Source organism: Phyllostomus hastatus, unplaced genomic scaffold (assembly GCF_019186645.2).
Source record: "Phyllostomus hastatus isolate PE091 unplaced genomic scaffold, TTU_PhHast_1.1 phas_scaffold_501, whole genome shotgun sequence".
Lineage (NCBI taxonomy): Eukaryota > Metazoa > Chordata > Mammalia > Chiroptera > Phyllostomidae > Phyllostomus > Phyllostomus hastatus.
In genome coordinates this window covers 26,682,869-26,699,777 of record NW_025334033.1, presented here as the reverse complement: position 1 = coordinate 26,699,777, position 16,909 = coordinate 26,682,869, and the positions used below count along the sequence as shown (strand labels likewise).

General features: G+C 42.9%; 1 protein-coding gene across 8 annotated transcripts in view; it reads right to left on the bottom strand.

The window, feature by feature from the left end:
* Nucleotides 1-16,909, bottom strand: part of TLN2 (talin 2) — a 409,742-nt gene that overhangs the window by 219,107 nt on the left and 173,726 nt on the right. For all 8 annotated transcript variants that reach the window (XM_045822076.1, XM_045822086.1, XM_045822079.1 and 5 more), the window contains one exon: nt 16,137-16,212. The gene's annotated coding sequence lies outside the window, so the exon portion shown is untranslated. The remainder of the gene's footprint in view (nt 1-16,136; nt 16,213-16,909) is intronic.

Below are 16,909 nucleotides of genomic sequence, written 5' to 3'. Positions count from 1 at the left end.
TTTTAATTACAATTTCTGGAAACTCAAGGGACAAAGTTGGGGGCTTGGGAATCTTCCACAAACAATTATTTTTCTTTGTTTTAAAATTAAGATGCTATGTACCTCCAATGAAATGCAAGTTCAGTTCTACAATGTGAACGGCTTTGCTTTTCATGAGACTAAGACCCCACTCCAAACTGCAGAAGCTTTTCAGGAACGCCATTACTCTGGTGATACCTCATTAGTCTCCACCACGAATGCCGAGATTGACGAGTTTGACGGTGAGGACAATGTGGCTCACTCCTCTTTGAATCTACAGATAACGCATGTTTTACAGTACTCCAGCTGTCTGCACTCAATAAAGCATTTGTAGAAACAAAAAAGCCACTCTTGGCACTTTCCTGGTTATTGTTCCTGATTATTTGTGGACACATGCAAAGTGGTAAAAACTCTGAGCCACCTGACATGCACGTTCCTGGCGAAGGTCCAAGCCAACAACATCCTGCCTTTTTGCTTCAGCTCTCGGGCTGTAAACAAGTGCCCTTTCTCCAGTTTATTTGGTGTCATGATTTCAAATTTTTGTGTTTTTGTTGGTGATTTGGCTGTTTAAAATGGCCCCAAGCACAGCGCTGTCTAGTGCCCACGTGCAAAAAGGCTGTGACGTGCCTTATGAAAAAAATAAGTATGTCGGATAAGCTTCATTCAGGCTAGAGATACAGGTCCGTTGGTCACTGAGTTTAATGTTAATGAATCAACCATATATGTGGAATAAAGTGCCTTTAAGCAGAAATGCACGTAAAAGCATTAAAAAAAGGATGTATAACAGGGCAGTAAGTGTGACAAAAAAGGAAGCACAGAAGAGGCATTTCTCTCCACTAACTCTTCACCCACCCCTACAGCAAAGTACCCCCACCCAGCCCACAATCCCCCCAGGCTACGGCACTGCCTCCATCTTCCCCCACGCAGCCACAGTTGCTGCAGGAGTCTACAGAGACAAACGAATTACCTTACCTACCTTGTTTCTCATTAGGCTTCTGCTCAGCACAGACAAGGTCCCTCTTGTCTTCCCTGCTGGTACAGCCGACATTCCCTTCCCTGTCCTTGCTTGTCTGCCTGGCCCCGGACAACAGTCACTCCCCCATCTGTCTGAACCCTCCTTAGTTTCCTCCGCAGGCTCTCTTCCTTGCTTATACCTCATGGTACTTGAGTTCTCTTCTAGTCCCTCTTCTCCTCCTTCTTCTCCACACCCTTGCCTGGTAGATCTCGTTGGTCTCAGGATTTGCAGTCACCAGATCTGCACACAGAGCCCAGGCCTGCCCCCTGTGCTCCTTACCCAAGTCTACACTGTATCTCTCCAAGATCTTTCACAAGCAAATCAATTCCATCTTATTCGAAAATAAACTCATCCCTGCAGCCCTGCCACCACCCCTCCCAAACCTGCTCCCCTCCCTGAGTCCTTCTCTTAGCCAGTGCCAACATCCACCCAACTGCTAACCAGCAGTGGGAGGATCATCCATGATGTGAGTCTCTCTAGCATACCCCCATACGATCACCCAAGTTCTGACAACTTTAACTCCTAAGTATCTCTCAAATCTGTCCTCTTCTCCTACTCTAGGAGACCATCATCTCCTGCCCAAATTGCTGCAACAGCTTCCCTCCTGGGCTCCCCACATCGACTCTTCTGCCCTTGAATACACACACCGTATCTCAGGCAGCGGTCTTCCTAAAGTTCATATCCAACTAGATCCCACTCAGCTTAAACCCTTCAATGGCTTCTCATTGTTCTTAGAAAAAAAAAAAAACCTAAACCCTTTACTAGATATCATAAAATCTATTTATTGAATCTAACTCTTAAATCCTGTGCACCAATAATATTGCAATATTGTCCATTTCTATCTTGCTGACAACAATGCTCCTGATATCCAGCAGAATACCAGACACTCTGTAGAAGTTCAATCAATGAATAAACGAGTCAATCAGATCTAGGAGAGGATAAGCCAACTTAATATTGAACACAAACTCAAATCTTCAAATACACAAAGGTATTAAACACATGACTCAAATCCTTGGCAAAGGGTTAAAAATCAGAGAGAATTTCCACAAAATTATGAGCGGCTCCAGGTCAAGGTCCTTGAGGTTAGACATTAAAGAAGAAGGGAGGCATACTTGCTTGCAGTCTAGCAGGGAGTGGCTCTCACTGCCACATGCCACAGCATGGCTGGATCCACTATACTTAATGTTTGGGGCCCGTCGCCCATGGTGCATGACAATAAACTCACAAGGAGTGGGATAAGGGCCTCCCCAGGGACATACACACAGAGAAGAACAGCGGCTTGGGGAAATCAAGTCTGCTCCACATTGGGATCCAAACACCCCTAAGGAATAAAAAGTAGTTTACAGGTAAAAACCAAATAGGAAACATCTATGGACACTCACTTGGTATACGATGCTTTGGAAGGATCTTTTTGAACTTCTTGTTTATTATTCACTACATCCCCTCCTCCCCGCCCCCCGCCACCTCACACAGTTACAGCCATTCTGGGGCTTTGCTAAAGAATATGGGCCGAAGTGCTCCTGACTGCCACCGCCCACTTTACTTTAGGTAGCACTGGGAAGTCAAAGGAGAGATGGAGTCAAAGAAAAAAACATGCAAAGGCAATGGAATTAAGGCCATTTTAGCTTAAAACCATCACTGAAATGGGATCAGTAATCTAATTAGAGAGCAGGAACAGGCTGCCATCAGCCTTTCAAGCCTCAGAAGGAGGTCTTGATGCCTGTGTGACAAATAAAAAGCTACCATGACCTCTGTGACCCTGTGAGGGCTCTGCTGCCATTAAGCACTAAGAAAGATCTTTTCCCTGGAGGAAAAAGAACATCTAAGAGGAAACCAAGGGTGTTTGAAAGGCAGGAGAAAGCCCACAGCACCAAAAGGAAGCAACCTCCAAAGGACCCAGGACCACAGGTGAGAAAATCCCTGCTGTGAAGAGACACAAGGAGCCTCATCCCATGAACCCTCCTCAGGACACGGGGAAAGGGCACAGGCCCTTCCAATCACTGGTGGGGATGCCCCACGTGGACAGCTGCAGCCCACCGTGGAGTGCTGGCTGCATGCCAGGCCTGCACTGAGCATTATCCATACCTTACAACAAACGCTATGAGGAGGGGGCTTTCCACTCCCTTCACCGCAGAAGGCATAAGTATAAAAAGAAAAATGTTGTCAAAATGTATACACCTAGCAAGTGCTGGAATTAGGACTTGAACCCAGGTCTGTCCATTTCAAAATCAAGGACCTCCTATTCGAAGTACCACTTCTGGTTACTCACCTGTAGATGAGGGCTTCTACCCAGACGGAAAAAGGGTGTGTCCACTTGGACTCTCTTGAAAGAATCTGACAGTGACAATGTTGTGGGCAACACTGCGGTGGACAAATGCTTCATCACTGACTTTACATGTGGATTAACACAATAAATGTTGAAGTGAGATGGTCAGGACAATGTTTTGACTTCCCATTCTTTGTGAGAAAAATGAAACATGTTCTCTAGGCCTGGATTCCACAAGCACTAAACTTTTTACTGTTAAACCACAGATGTTCCTTTCTTAGTGTTACAATAATTCCAACCTAAAGAAAGATCTTTTTGACATGGCAAATGCTGCCATTGACTAGTCAGTCATCAGTAACACTACCGATTAATAGTAGTTAACTAGTAACACTGGTATTATACCAGTTATTATTACCACTACACAAGTCTATCAAAATGTCTCACATGTATTCAGGAAGGCAAATTCTGATGATCTGTCCTTCAAATGTGCACTTGGGCAACGTGCATGTATGAAGTGGCATTTACTATGATTGGAAAATGAGGCAAGCACAGTGGGCTGGCTCACCTGTAGCATGGAAAGACTGCAGAGCTAAACCTTACATACTATCCAGACTTATTTGCCACTACAGTGCCCAATGTGACTTAGATCCTACCAATGAGACAGGCTCACAGGCATTTGATTTTGAACTGAGCCACTGGGGAAAGAGGCGGACGGCAAGGGCATCCATGAGAAGCAATTTCTCTCCGCAGGAGGTGAAGTGTGGGAGCTAGCAGCTCAAGTGCTGGGCTCCTAATTCAATACTTCCCACAGCTGCAGCCACAGCAGCTTTCCCAGACCTGGTAAGAGAACATGGACCTGGGGTGGGCTGTCTGGGAGGCTCGGCCTGGAGCCTATTCCTCCAAACCTTCTAAGGATTCTGGAAGCACTCACCCCCTGGATTAAATCTACTTGAGCTCCAACTCCCTAGAGTAGATGTTGTGTTTAATACAGGAAATGTGAGCAATAACAAGAAGCTCATCACTTTTCCTAGATTATAAAATTCATAAAATATTAGGTATAAAATACTTAAGCCACAAAGGACAAAGAAACAGACTCAATATATTTTAATTATATTTTGGTATAATATCATTTGAGCTAGGGTAATTCATATAAACTATAGTATACACAATTTTATAAACCTAAACCTGCACTGTAATTTACCTCATTCATAAACATGAGATAACTTGACCTACTTTCTAATGTATTCAGCTCCTTCTTGTCGGCAGGAATCCGCAGTGACATTTTAAAAGTGGCTCTAATAATTTCCATTATATGAAAATGCATTTTCATTGATATCATCTTTGATTTTCCTCCCACAAACAAAATACTGTTTTCTCAACAGTTGCCTGCAAATGTCATAGGAAGCAAAACAGGCAAGACCGTGGATCCGAAAGGTTCACCATTCAAACGGGGCTCAGTATGGGGCTTGTTGATGGGGGACGACAGTGGGAGGAGGAGGAGGCAGCCAAGAACGAGACAGTTTTGACCAAGGACACACGACAGGAGACAGCCGGTCTGGTTCTCCCTTCGTATATAACCTGTGGGTAATTGTGGACCACAGCTTTTAAAAATCAGTATGAATTACATGTGAAGTAATATAATGCTTCCCTTATAATGCTTCCATGCTTTCCAGTAATTCTCTAATCTCAAGTAATAAAGAAAAAAAGAAATCCACTTCTATTCCCACAGCCACCTTCCAACTACATTCACATCACAACCATTAACAGCCTCCTGAACCTGGGCTGCATCCCGAGACAGACCCTCTTTAACCCTCGCTGCTAATTCTTCTCAGCAGGTCTTTCCTGTGTTGAAGAACATTCTATGTCTCCCAAAAGCCCAGAGCAGAGTTTGGCAAACTATGACTCACATGCTAAGAATGGTTTTTACATTTTTAAATAGTTGAAGGAAAAAATAATCAAAAAATTATATTTTATGATAAATGAAAATTATGAAATTCAAATGTTAATGTCCATAAATCTAGTTTTATTAGAACACGGCCACACTTATTTATTTATAAATTGTCCATGGCTGCTTTCTGCACTACAGCAGCAGAGTTCAGTAATGGCAGCAGAGCGTAAAAATGTTTACAGTCTGGTCCTTTACCAGAACAGAGTGCTAACTCCTGGCCTGGAGTGTGAAGTCCACAGCCCTTGGCCTGGCCATGCAGGCCATGGAAACCTGGGTGTAACCACCCTTCCTGAGCCCTACTTTCTCCCCCTTGAAGACATCATGTCTCCTGCACTGAAACACTCATCTCCGTTCCTCCCAAATGTACTCGCTTTCCACTGCCTGCTCCAAAGCTCTGTTCAATCTCAACAGCTTGTAGACATCCTCCTCTCCCTTCGCAAAAGTACTCACATCATACATACACAACTTCTATGATGCTAAAACAGAAAAATGACTGGAAGAGTGTCCAACTGTATTCTCACAGCACTATTTCTAATAGTAAGAGATGGAAAACACCCAAATGTCCAGCAATAGGGCAGACTGAGTAAGTTATAGCAAATCCACACACTGAGGATAGTGCAGCGGCGTGAAGGGGTGGGGATGCCCCCTCTGCACCATTAGAAAAGCAGCCAGGAGAAACTAAGTGGAAAAAAAAAAAAAACCCAAGGTGGAGAGAAGTATGTGCAGCATACTCTTGTTTATCTAAGAAGGAAGAGTGATATAAATATGAAAGCACACACACATTTGCTTATATATTTAAAAAGGGTGCAAAAGTAAGCCATATTTTTTTTCAGTTGCTACATATGGGGAGGGAGGAAACAGAATGAAGAGGGAACTGGGGTAAGAGCAAACAGCTCTGTACATGCCTTATGTTATAGACGAGGCTTTGAAACCTTGACAATATTGTGTAAAATTATTTAAATTTAAATTGAAAGTGGGAATCTCTAAAAGCAGGAAATAAAATGAAATCAATGAACCTAACTCTGTGTGCAGGTGGTGGCAAAATCACAGAGAATAACTATTCCAAGTATCTTCAAAACACAGTCTGTGGTGTAAGGAAGCAGAGAGAAAGCACCTACACAAATAAGGTGGTGTTCCTGAACTGGGATTCTGGGTGGACGAAAGAATAGAGATAGGAAGCTGATGAAGCTGGTAAAAACCGTGTACTGCTGCACCGGGTACCCCAATTTCTCTTGAAGTATTAGTATAAACGGATAATCAACTTTATCTCTGCTCTGTATACACACTAACGAACACATACTGGGTTGGCCAAAAAGTTCATTTGTTTTTTTTCTGTACAATGACTCAAGTACCACTTAGTTGTCTTTAAATTCATTAGAAGTGATTTTGTTAGTTTAGATTGTATTGTGACAGCTGTCATATCAGCGTGCATTTAAAAAAACTTGTCAAAACTGGTAAATTTTTGTGTAGTCATTTTAATATTGAAGATGGAAGACACACACATTTTTTAATATTATGCTTTATTATTGCAAGAAAGGTAAAAACACAACTGAAATGGAAAACAAGATTTGTGTAATGTTTGGAGAGGGTGATATGACTGATCAAATGCGTCAAAAGTGGTTTGCGAAGTTTCATGCTGGAGATTTCTCACTGAACGATGCTGCTAGGCGATTGGGTAGACCAGTCAAATTGATGGCAACCAAATTGAGACATTAATTGAGAACAATAAATGTTATACCATGCAGGAAATAGTCAATATACTCAAAATATCCAAATCAATAAAGTTATTGATGACAATGAAAAATGTGTCCTTTATTTTATGGGGAAAAAAACTAAACAGACCATTTGGCCAATTGAATAACATGCATGCATATTCCCCAGTTTGGTCCACTAAGATCTAGAAGCAATGATGAATACAGTAGTAATAAGCATCCCTAGCTTCTATACTGTGCTTTGACTCCTCACAGAAATGGTGAATCTAAGTCGGAAATAAGAAATGGATAAGACAATCCTGTAATATTTTGTTGCACCACAAAGTATAGAAAAACACAAAACACAAGTCATGTCGAAAGTACTTGGGAATTAGTTTCCAGTGGTCAAGTATGGGAGAATTCAAGTACCAATAAGAATGTTAAGTTGAAATGCATTAATCACATTTACGCTGAAAAAAAAAAACAAACCAAAGAAATACAACCTCAGCGATCACTTTTAGAGGATGCTGCTAGAGAACTCATTGTTTTGAAAACAAAGGGAAGGTATGAGCATTTATCCTGACTTCCCTATATGAACCTCAAGGTAAACAAATAGCTAAGATAAAATTTCTTTTTATGTAAGTATTCTTGTATATAAACAAGGACAGGATGATAGAATTGGAAAATCTTTTTTTTTTTGCAATCACTAATGAATTAAAGGGCATAGGCAATAATTGTCAACAAACAGTACATATTTTTTTAATGAAAATACACAGTCTGCCAATGATGTATGTAGCCTGTGCGGGGGGGACCCTAAAAGCCCCAGATCTGAATCTGGCTAAAGCTGGAGATTTAACTCACAAATTATAGAATACACAAAGAACAGAGAAACATGTTAAGTGGTACCATCAAACAAGCTGTCGTGAAAATCCAGACTGGAAAACTCCACAGCATAGTTTTTCAACCTTGGCACTGTTGCCATGTGGGCCAGATAATCCTTTGCTGTGAGGGGCCACCCTGTGTTTTGTAGGATACTTCGCAGCATCCTTGGCCTCCACCCACTAGAGGCCAGGAGCACTCCTTGGGGTAACGACAAAAGGTGTCTCCAGACTTGCCAAGTGCACCTAAATGCAGGAAGGGGAGCATCCCTATTTGAAAATTTCTGCTCTGAAAGTACAAACAACTCAGTCTCTTCAACAAACAAAGCACAGGGTGGGGTGGAGGTGGCAGGGGAGACAGAAGGGAACCTATAGATCAAAAGGGACTCAGAGACCTATCAATCACCTGCAGTGTGTGAACTTTATCTGGATCTGATTCAAAGAAACTTAAACAAAACTACTATAAGGCAAACTGAGCAAATTTGCACACTGCTTTGATGTTTAATGATATTAAGGAAGTGTTGGTTAATTTTTATGTTTTTGGTATGATAAAGTATCAGAGATAAAATTTTTAAGTCCAATCTTTTAGAGACACATACTGAACTATTGACAGAGAAAACATAAAATAGCAAAGATGTGGCTTCAAAACAATTGGTAGGAGATGCCGTGACTGGTGTGGCTCAGCTGATTGAGCATCTTCCCATAAAGCAAAAGGTCATAGGTTCTATTCCCAGTCAGGGCGCATGCCTGGTTGGGTGCCCAGTCCCCAGCTGGGGCAAGTACAAGAAGCAGCTAATTGATGTTGCCCTCCTTCTCTTTCTCCTTCCCTTCCCCTCTCTCTAAAAATAAATATATAAAATATTTTTTTAAGAAAATTAATTGGTAGGAGAAAGAACAGTATGTAAAGATGAAATAAGACTGGCTAAGAATTATCATTGAACCTGGGAGATGGGCACATAGTTCACTATACTCTTCTCTTCACCTTTGAATATATTTGAAGTTCCTGTAATAACGAGGGAGGAATAAATCCCATTCCTCTCAACGAGCATGTATGTCCCAGAATGACCATGGGAGGAATGTAAGAATTTATAGTTCCCTGGGCTTGCTCAGTCTCTAAGTGCCTCTTGGGGCCCTATCTGGATGCTGAGAGTACTTCTACTGTTTACAACATGGCCCTTAAACATGGGAGCCAACCACTTAGCAGCAAGCTTGCAGAGCTGTGAGAAAGGTCCTGTACTGAACTGACCAGGAGACAGCATAACCTGCATCTAATGTGACCCCTTCTTAAGGGATCTTCACAAGCGATTTTGTTTATAAGGGATTTTTGCCTGAAGCTCTGAATTTACAAGTTTGCTTCCAAGTCAAGTGTGAATTTTATTCATCCTGAAAGGAGCCAAGTCCCCACCAGCCCTAAAGAGCCCACCTCACATCCTCAAAACTTCATCAACTAACCCAGAAATAAATGCTACTTGCTTCTGAAGACCTACACCACCCCATCGGAAATATCCCCTTCTTTCTCTGAATCTACTCTCTTCTGCTTATTTGTCATGGACATGTCTGCACTGCAGTCTTTCTGGAAACATGCAGACAAAGCCCAACAAGGCCTATGTCATGATACCCTCCAGTGGATTCCTCTGAATCCAAGCTTCTGAGAAGAGTGGCCAACAGGGAGGGCAAGAGCCTCACCTGCATGCAGCTGTCCCTGGGCCTGCCTGCACCAGACCTTCCAAAGGGACAGCAGAATAAACCAAGCATCCTGGACGACCTGGAGTCAAAAGTTCTCCTGCAGGAGAGACTGAGTCATTCTTCACGGCCTAGAGGTAAATACATGAAAGGGTGTATAATGTACTGGGGGAATACTTAAGATACAATAAAAAAATATATACATATATGTACACACATATATATTTTAATAGTGTATTTTTTATTCTATTTTTTCCACTACCATTTAACCCCCTTATATGCTCTTCCACCTCCACTTACCCCCACCCCCTCCACACAGTCACCACACTACTGCCTGTGTCCATGAGTCCTTTTTCTTTACAAAAAAGGCTTTTTACACTTATTTCCTTCTATTGCTGAAGGAGTAAGTTCTACTCAAGTCTTCTAGAAGCTACATTTCTAGATGTAGAATAAAATTTTGGTCAAGATTTAAATTGTCCTAAGAGATTTGTCCCTCAAAATCACTTGTGCCCGAGTGTCACTGGACTTGTGTAACTGTGAGGATCAGTGATCTTTGTATAATGGAACCAAAAATCTCTCACACAAGTGAGTACTCTGTTCAGCACTCTTTCCTATCCTTACAATCAATCAATTAATATAAAAATAAAAAACCGCCACATCAGAATTAATCGCTGCACTATCACAGCAGGGTGAACTTGGACTGCTCACCATTAGCAAGTGTGAATGTGGAACGTCACCCTGAGTCCCCACGGCAACGAGGCAAACACTCACTCCTATCGACTCATTAAGTCCTAACTTCACCATGGCCAGATACCTCCTCCGTAAATACGTGCGGCCCATCTCTGAAGGTTTCCCTTTCCTTCAGTACTTACTTGAGGATGACTTATAGGTCGATGTTTGGGGGATAGGCCCTATTTGCACTGAGCCAGCACATGTTAATGCTGCCACCTTGACCTAACAGAGGTAGCGAGGAGGTGTCCTGACCATCGCCACCCACTCAGTGAAAACACATTCATGGAGAGACTGCTGGTTCCCCTGCTGAAGTGTCACTGGGGGCCTGCAGAGTGAGGAGGGAGCAGCCCGGGTAAAGAGCAGCACTGTGTGCGGGACCCACGTGTGCAGGGCACCTGCCATCCAATTTACCAAACACAGTTATACCTGAAGATTTATGTAGACCGCTGCATTCATGAGAGAAAACTAAGTGTTAAAAGTAAAGCTGGATTGTTTTTCCAGCCTTTCTTCTAAAATAACTACCAAAACACACTGTAAAGTAAGATAATCAGGTGTACCTGACACCCACACATAGTTCAGGCTCTAAGAAAATAACTAGATCAACACCCACCATTGACAAAGCAACTGCTTCTCACTTCAAATTCACAAAGGGAATGTTAAGTAGGTAAGGGTCCTTCCATTCCCAGTCATAGAGTTCTGTACAATGGGCTCCTGGCCACACAGCAGCCACAAAGAGGAGGAGGTGGGGAATTAAGTGGTGCTGATGTTCCCAGAGCAGCTGGAACTTTCTGGGGGAAGACGGAGGTCTGCTGAAGGTGTTCTGAAGATAGCAACCACAGCTGGCACCACACGCCCAGCCCAGCCCAGCCCGGCCCAGCCCAGGATCTAGGATGCACTTCCCACGGGAGGCCTCAGAGGCCTCTCATGAAGATCTCAACGTCTTGGTGTACAAAGTGTCAATGATCTGTTCCATGGAGCTGGTGTGACGGTTTCAACACACACCAGGCCTCAAGCACCTCAGTGCCTAACAGATCAGGGCCTCAAGCAATGACGGCTCACTTCACAGACTGGGTGACTAACCCTTCTGAGACACCAGGGCCTGAGGTTACTTTTCCAACTGTGGTAACAAGCTTTGTCCTGGCCACTAGCACCTGCTTAGAGGCAGGCAGCACATAGAGACTGAAATGTCCTGGCTGCAGGTGGAGGGTGGGGGACTGTGGAAGGGGGCCCTACAGAAATGGAGTAAGATGGGAAGACAGAGTCCAGGAAAACTTGCGACTTCGTTCAAGGCAGCTGGTGACCTGTGAAAGGGAGAATCCATTCTCTGTGGAGGGGCCACGGTATATTCCTTCCTTCCTTGAGGCTCAGGAAGGAAGGAATATAATCCCACCGCACAATTTGGCTGCCATGGGAACAGCAGCCACCTAACTGAGAGACAGTAAATGCTGCTTTTTGCCTTTAACATTCAGAATCAAGTTACAGGTAAATTATGGAAGCCCTTACCAGATTAAAGAACAGAATAAAAATATAACCAACTATGAGCATACAAAATTAAAGGTATAGCTGCCCAAGATGAAGAGGGTGGAAGGGAGGGGTGAGTGCTAGACAAGAAACAGTGTCTCTAAGAGGTCTCGCGTGTCATCCGCGGGGCACGTGGAAGGACTGAAAGTGAGAATCAGGGTGGAGAGGTAGGGAGACAGGAATGGTCACAGCGAACTAGTCAGAGATCGCAACAAGATACCAAGAAACTGCCTCTAAATCCAATAAAATGAGAAATGGTGCTGCAAGCATAATATTTAGACAGGAATCCCCACAAAAGCAGCAAAGAGGATCCCCAGGGGGAAAAAAAGGTAGTTGCTTTTGAGAAGCAAGCTAAGTGAAGGAGATAGGGGAAGACATGTTGATTTTCTGTTCTATAATGTCTTCTATTTTTAGCCACTTGCATACATTACTTTGACTGAAATTTTTTTAAATAAAAGGTCCTCTATAAAACCATTGTTTAGATCAGTAGGATTTTACTCAAGCTTTACTAGGCCTCACAGTGGTGTGTTGAGACCCCTGCAGCTGGACTCACAGTGTGTTTACTTTACTTTAATCTTAGTCAAGGCATGTTTAAGTTGTACAAGTGCACTAGCCATTTTATGGCTCTGAAAAGCTGTCCAATTCTGATTTGTTGTAAACAGAATAGAATGGCTCTGGTGATTATTCTAGGTCTCTTGAATATGTGACTTCACAGCAAAAAGAAGTGATTTTTAAAGGTTCACATTCCACAGTGAAAGAGTTAAAAGCAGGTACAAGTATTCCAGAGCATTTGAGTCTATGAAATCCAATCAATTCTTAGGCAGAAAAGGCTCAAATCTTGAGTTCTTCAGGAGGGCTTTTTAACTGTGATAGAAATGAACTGATAACATAATTAGCCAAAAAGCTTAGGGAAACAGCACATTCTACAATAGTATGTCCATGGATAAGTTTAATTATGAAAAGCAATCTGGAAGCCGTTATTGTGTTGTTCTAAAACATTTACTAAGCACAGACACAGGACTAAGGAGGGCAGCACGTGTCTGGGAACCCTGACCAGGGAGATGATGCTAATTGGCAGGATGTTAATTAGGGCTCCCAGCCACTGGAGGAGCCAGCAGTGGGGGAGCAAGTGGTGGCAGTGCCGATGTCAACACGCAGAGCAATCCACAGAAGTCAGCTAATGGAGCGTGGCAGGAAGACAAGAGAGCATAACGAATTACATTTTTAATGGAGGGAAGCAAGCAAGGAACAACTTATCTTTACTGACGTCATTACCTTTAAATGTCTGACCAGAATGACAAATGGCTATGCAGATCTGCTTTGAATTTTATAGATTCAATAGCTTTGCTAAACAGCAGTGGAAACTAAAAATTCCCAGAAAGCCAAAAACAATGCTTTTCATTTAAAATCGGTTTTTGAATATTTTTCTTACAAGCCTGCAGGGAAAATGGAGATAAGTTCGGAATATTACAATTATTCTGCAATCTGGACCATACTACAAGTCATTAAGTAAAATGTGAAACAAACCATTTATCATACACCCCCAGTCCCCCTACTCACTCACGTGCTTGTTCATGCACACATGGTCTCTCTCCTCCCAGGCCGGGATGCAACCCCTTAAAGCATCGTGTTTACTGCCCTGAAGCATGTCTGTCTCAAATTCTTCCTTGTACATCCCTGCAAGATCTTACACAGCATGGCCAGGCCTTCTGAAAGGCTCAGAACATGACTGATTAATTACTTCATTCATTCATTACATTTTATTCAGACTTGGACAAACCCAAATCCCTTAAAGCAATTCTCCTTCCATCTGGTTTATGTCAAAATAAAAGCTCCTGCTAGCATATTTAGACACTTTCAGAAATGTCAAGATTTCAGGTAGTGTCTCATATTCCTGTATTTTCAAAACACATGTTTCTGTTGTTTTTCAATATAGCTTCTTCCAAAAAAGGGAATGAAATAAATATCCTTAGGGTAGAAGCAACCCAACTGAAGTGCATAAATCAGACAGTAAACCCAAGGTTTGTTGATGGAGGGAAAACCACCAGGTAAATCTGTCAAATTTCATTTGAGTTTCCCAGAAAACAGGCATGTAAAACAAACAAAAGCCGAAATCATGAAGAGGGGAATTCTAAAGGACTAAACCACTATGTTTCAATCAATGTAGACCAGGGGTGTCCAACCTTTTGGCATCTCTGGGCCACACTGGAAGAAGAGTTGTCCTGGGCCACACATTAAATACATTGGAACATGTAATCACACACACACAAAATCTCATAATGTTTTAAGTAAATTTGTGATTTTGTGTTGGGCCGCACTCACAGTCATCCCGGGCCACATGTGGCCCACAGGCCGCTAACTTCACAGAAGCTACAGAAGCAGCCAGGGTTAGGCAGGCATTTTGGAACAGGTGTATGGTTGCCCCTTCCTCACATTTTTTTACTGTCTTAATTCAACCTATTATTGCCTCTACCCTCCACCCACCTTACTCCTCACACACATCCCCACACCCCAGGGAGAAGTAAACGGTAAGGCTAGTTTTCCGTTCCGTACAGACGCACAGCATAGAAATTCACCTGGCGTGCTCTCTTCAGATCTGAAAACTTAGGAGAGGCCTATCATCTGATGTGCTTCCTAGCCTGTGCGCCCAGGCCCGTCAGCCAGACCGGACTACCTCCCACCCTCTGCAGGTTCTCAAAGAACAACACCCACGCCAGGATGCCCAGAGGACCCCAGGGCAGTACAGATCCTCACTCTGCCATACCCATTGTACATCCTGTCCTACGACCCTCTCAGCACTCTATCCCTTGACCACTACATCCCAGCCCTGTGCTCCCTGCACTTGGTTTTGGGTTGGTCTCCCTGGAGACAGCTCTCAACATCCCCACACTGCAGGCAGACACTAATCTGTGACGCAGCACCTCACCAGAGGCTGCCTGCAATGTGGAAAGGGAAGATTGGGACTACTGTTAGTGGACACCTTGAACACCATCAGTTTTCATTTTTACATTGACTGCAAGGTGGCCCACAGCTGAATTTAACGTCACATGAACGAACCATTCATGTGACGTTAAAAACCCATTTTTATTTGGGTTTCCCAACAGAACCATCCTTTGTCTTTTGTTTGACTTCTGACCTCAATTAGAGCATGCTAGCTGTCATGGTATTTTCTGGAAATAGCTGATATATAACTACAATACATTTGTTTCCTGTTTCAGAGGAATGATACAGTTTTAGAGGCAGAAGAGCCCTTAGTAGTCATATACCCCAATATTTCCCAAACGCCGGTCTTCAGGCCAGCTCTGGCTAGCTCCGGGCTAAGTCCCTGGTCAGCAGAGAAACAAGAAAGAGGTGGGGAAAAAAGAGCGTTTTCATAACACTAAATATATACAACCTGAAGACAAATTTATGACATTCTACTCCTTTAGTATATATTAAAGTATTTCTTCTCTAATGAAGTGGTATTTGTAGTGATAGCTTTCTGAAAATAAATCTTTGATTATGAAAAATTTTAAACACGAAATAGAATAGTACGCAAATATGCAGTAAATCTTCATGCACTCATCCGGCGTTAACAATGATCAACTACGTCTATAAATAGCCGCCCCCCCCCCCCAAACATAGTAAAAATTTGTCCGGAATTTTTTTCCTGTTCTACAAAATCGGTAAGTGTGGGAACAGCTACGCTGGGCCAGCCTATACATTTTACAACAAGGACATGGAGACTAGCAGTGATGAACTCAACTGTCCCCAGTCGTACGGCTGGTCGAGTACAGAGCTGGTGCATCTGGTGCGCCAGGTGCAAGGCTTTGAGAGTAGAAGCCGCTCTTTCTTCACCTGCAGGCCTCAGTCGAGGCACGCCCAAGACGCATGGGACAGGAGCTGGCTTCCCCCCGCCCAGGCTATCTCGTCCACCCTGCTTGAGATCACACAGCCACAGCTAGGACAAGCAAAGGGGAAAGCACACCACCGATAACCAAGAGAGCAGCTGGGAAGCATCCCTGGAGAGCTCCAGGAACTACCATGCAGTTTCAGCGCAGAGACTATTGGAAGTTTCCACATTAATTCCTTATCCAGCACTTACAAGTTTATAAAGCAAAAGTTTAAAAGTGAATGAATGAGAATTCATATAATAAAAGTGAAAAACCAGTTACTCACTGCCCCCCCATAAACCCCGACCATCACCCCACCAAGCACCGGGACGAGTATCAAATTGAAATGGAAGTAATAAGACCAGGCAAGTAGACCCCTGCCTCACAGAACCATGGTTACAAAAAAAAATCAGACAAGACAGTGTAAGTGACAATGTTTTAACACTGTAAAACTTTACCATGCAGGGGGTGGCCAGTCGATAAGAATGAAACATCTTTTTTAAAGGACTCACCTCGATTCTCAGTTTATGGAGAGTCAACTTCCCTGAAGATATCCTGAAGCATCTGAGAAGCCTTCAGCAGCAATAACTAAAATAATAACAAAAACCATCAGAATCAAGTAATGTTAAAGACATCAGTTTTTGGAAAAAAAACACACACGAAAAAACAAAAACACTCAATCTATACATTTGGTCACTTCCCCTTCACGAAGCATGAAAGGAAATAACTCAGGAAATAATGAATTTCCGCTGCAACACATGGGCTGGGAATTTTCTTTACCAACAGGGAATTGAGGTCCCAAGACACTTATTTTGAAGACCAAAATTATGTTACTGTTGGCAAAGAGGCAAAACACATAATTTTCTTCCCTGTAGTAGAAATGCTTAATGGCTTTGAATTGAAACAAAGACCAGATATATACATCCCCCTCCCTGTCCCCACCAGTGTTTAAAACAAAAATCGCCGGCACTGCAAATTAGTCTACATGAGCTCTTCTTGTCCTGTTCACTTTTCTCCTGCTTAGTTCCTTTAACGCATCTGTGAAGTGGTTCTTTCTTGCTTTAACTGTTCCCACTTCAGTCCCAGCTCTCTGAAGCACTGAACTGACCATTTAACACCTTACTCTATGGAAACACAATTTGAAGCAGAGAAGCACCACAATCAATTGTAGAAATCAACAAAGTGGGCCAGCCCCAGCTAACAAATAGATGTCTGAGTGAGAACATACATATGAATCAGTGAAACGTACTACACAACCAGATACAGAAGTGAGGATCCCTGTGAA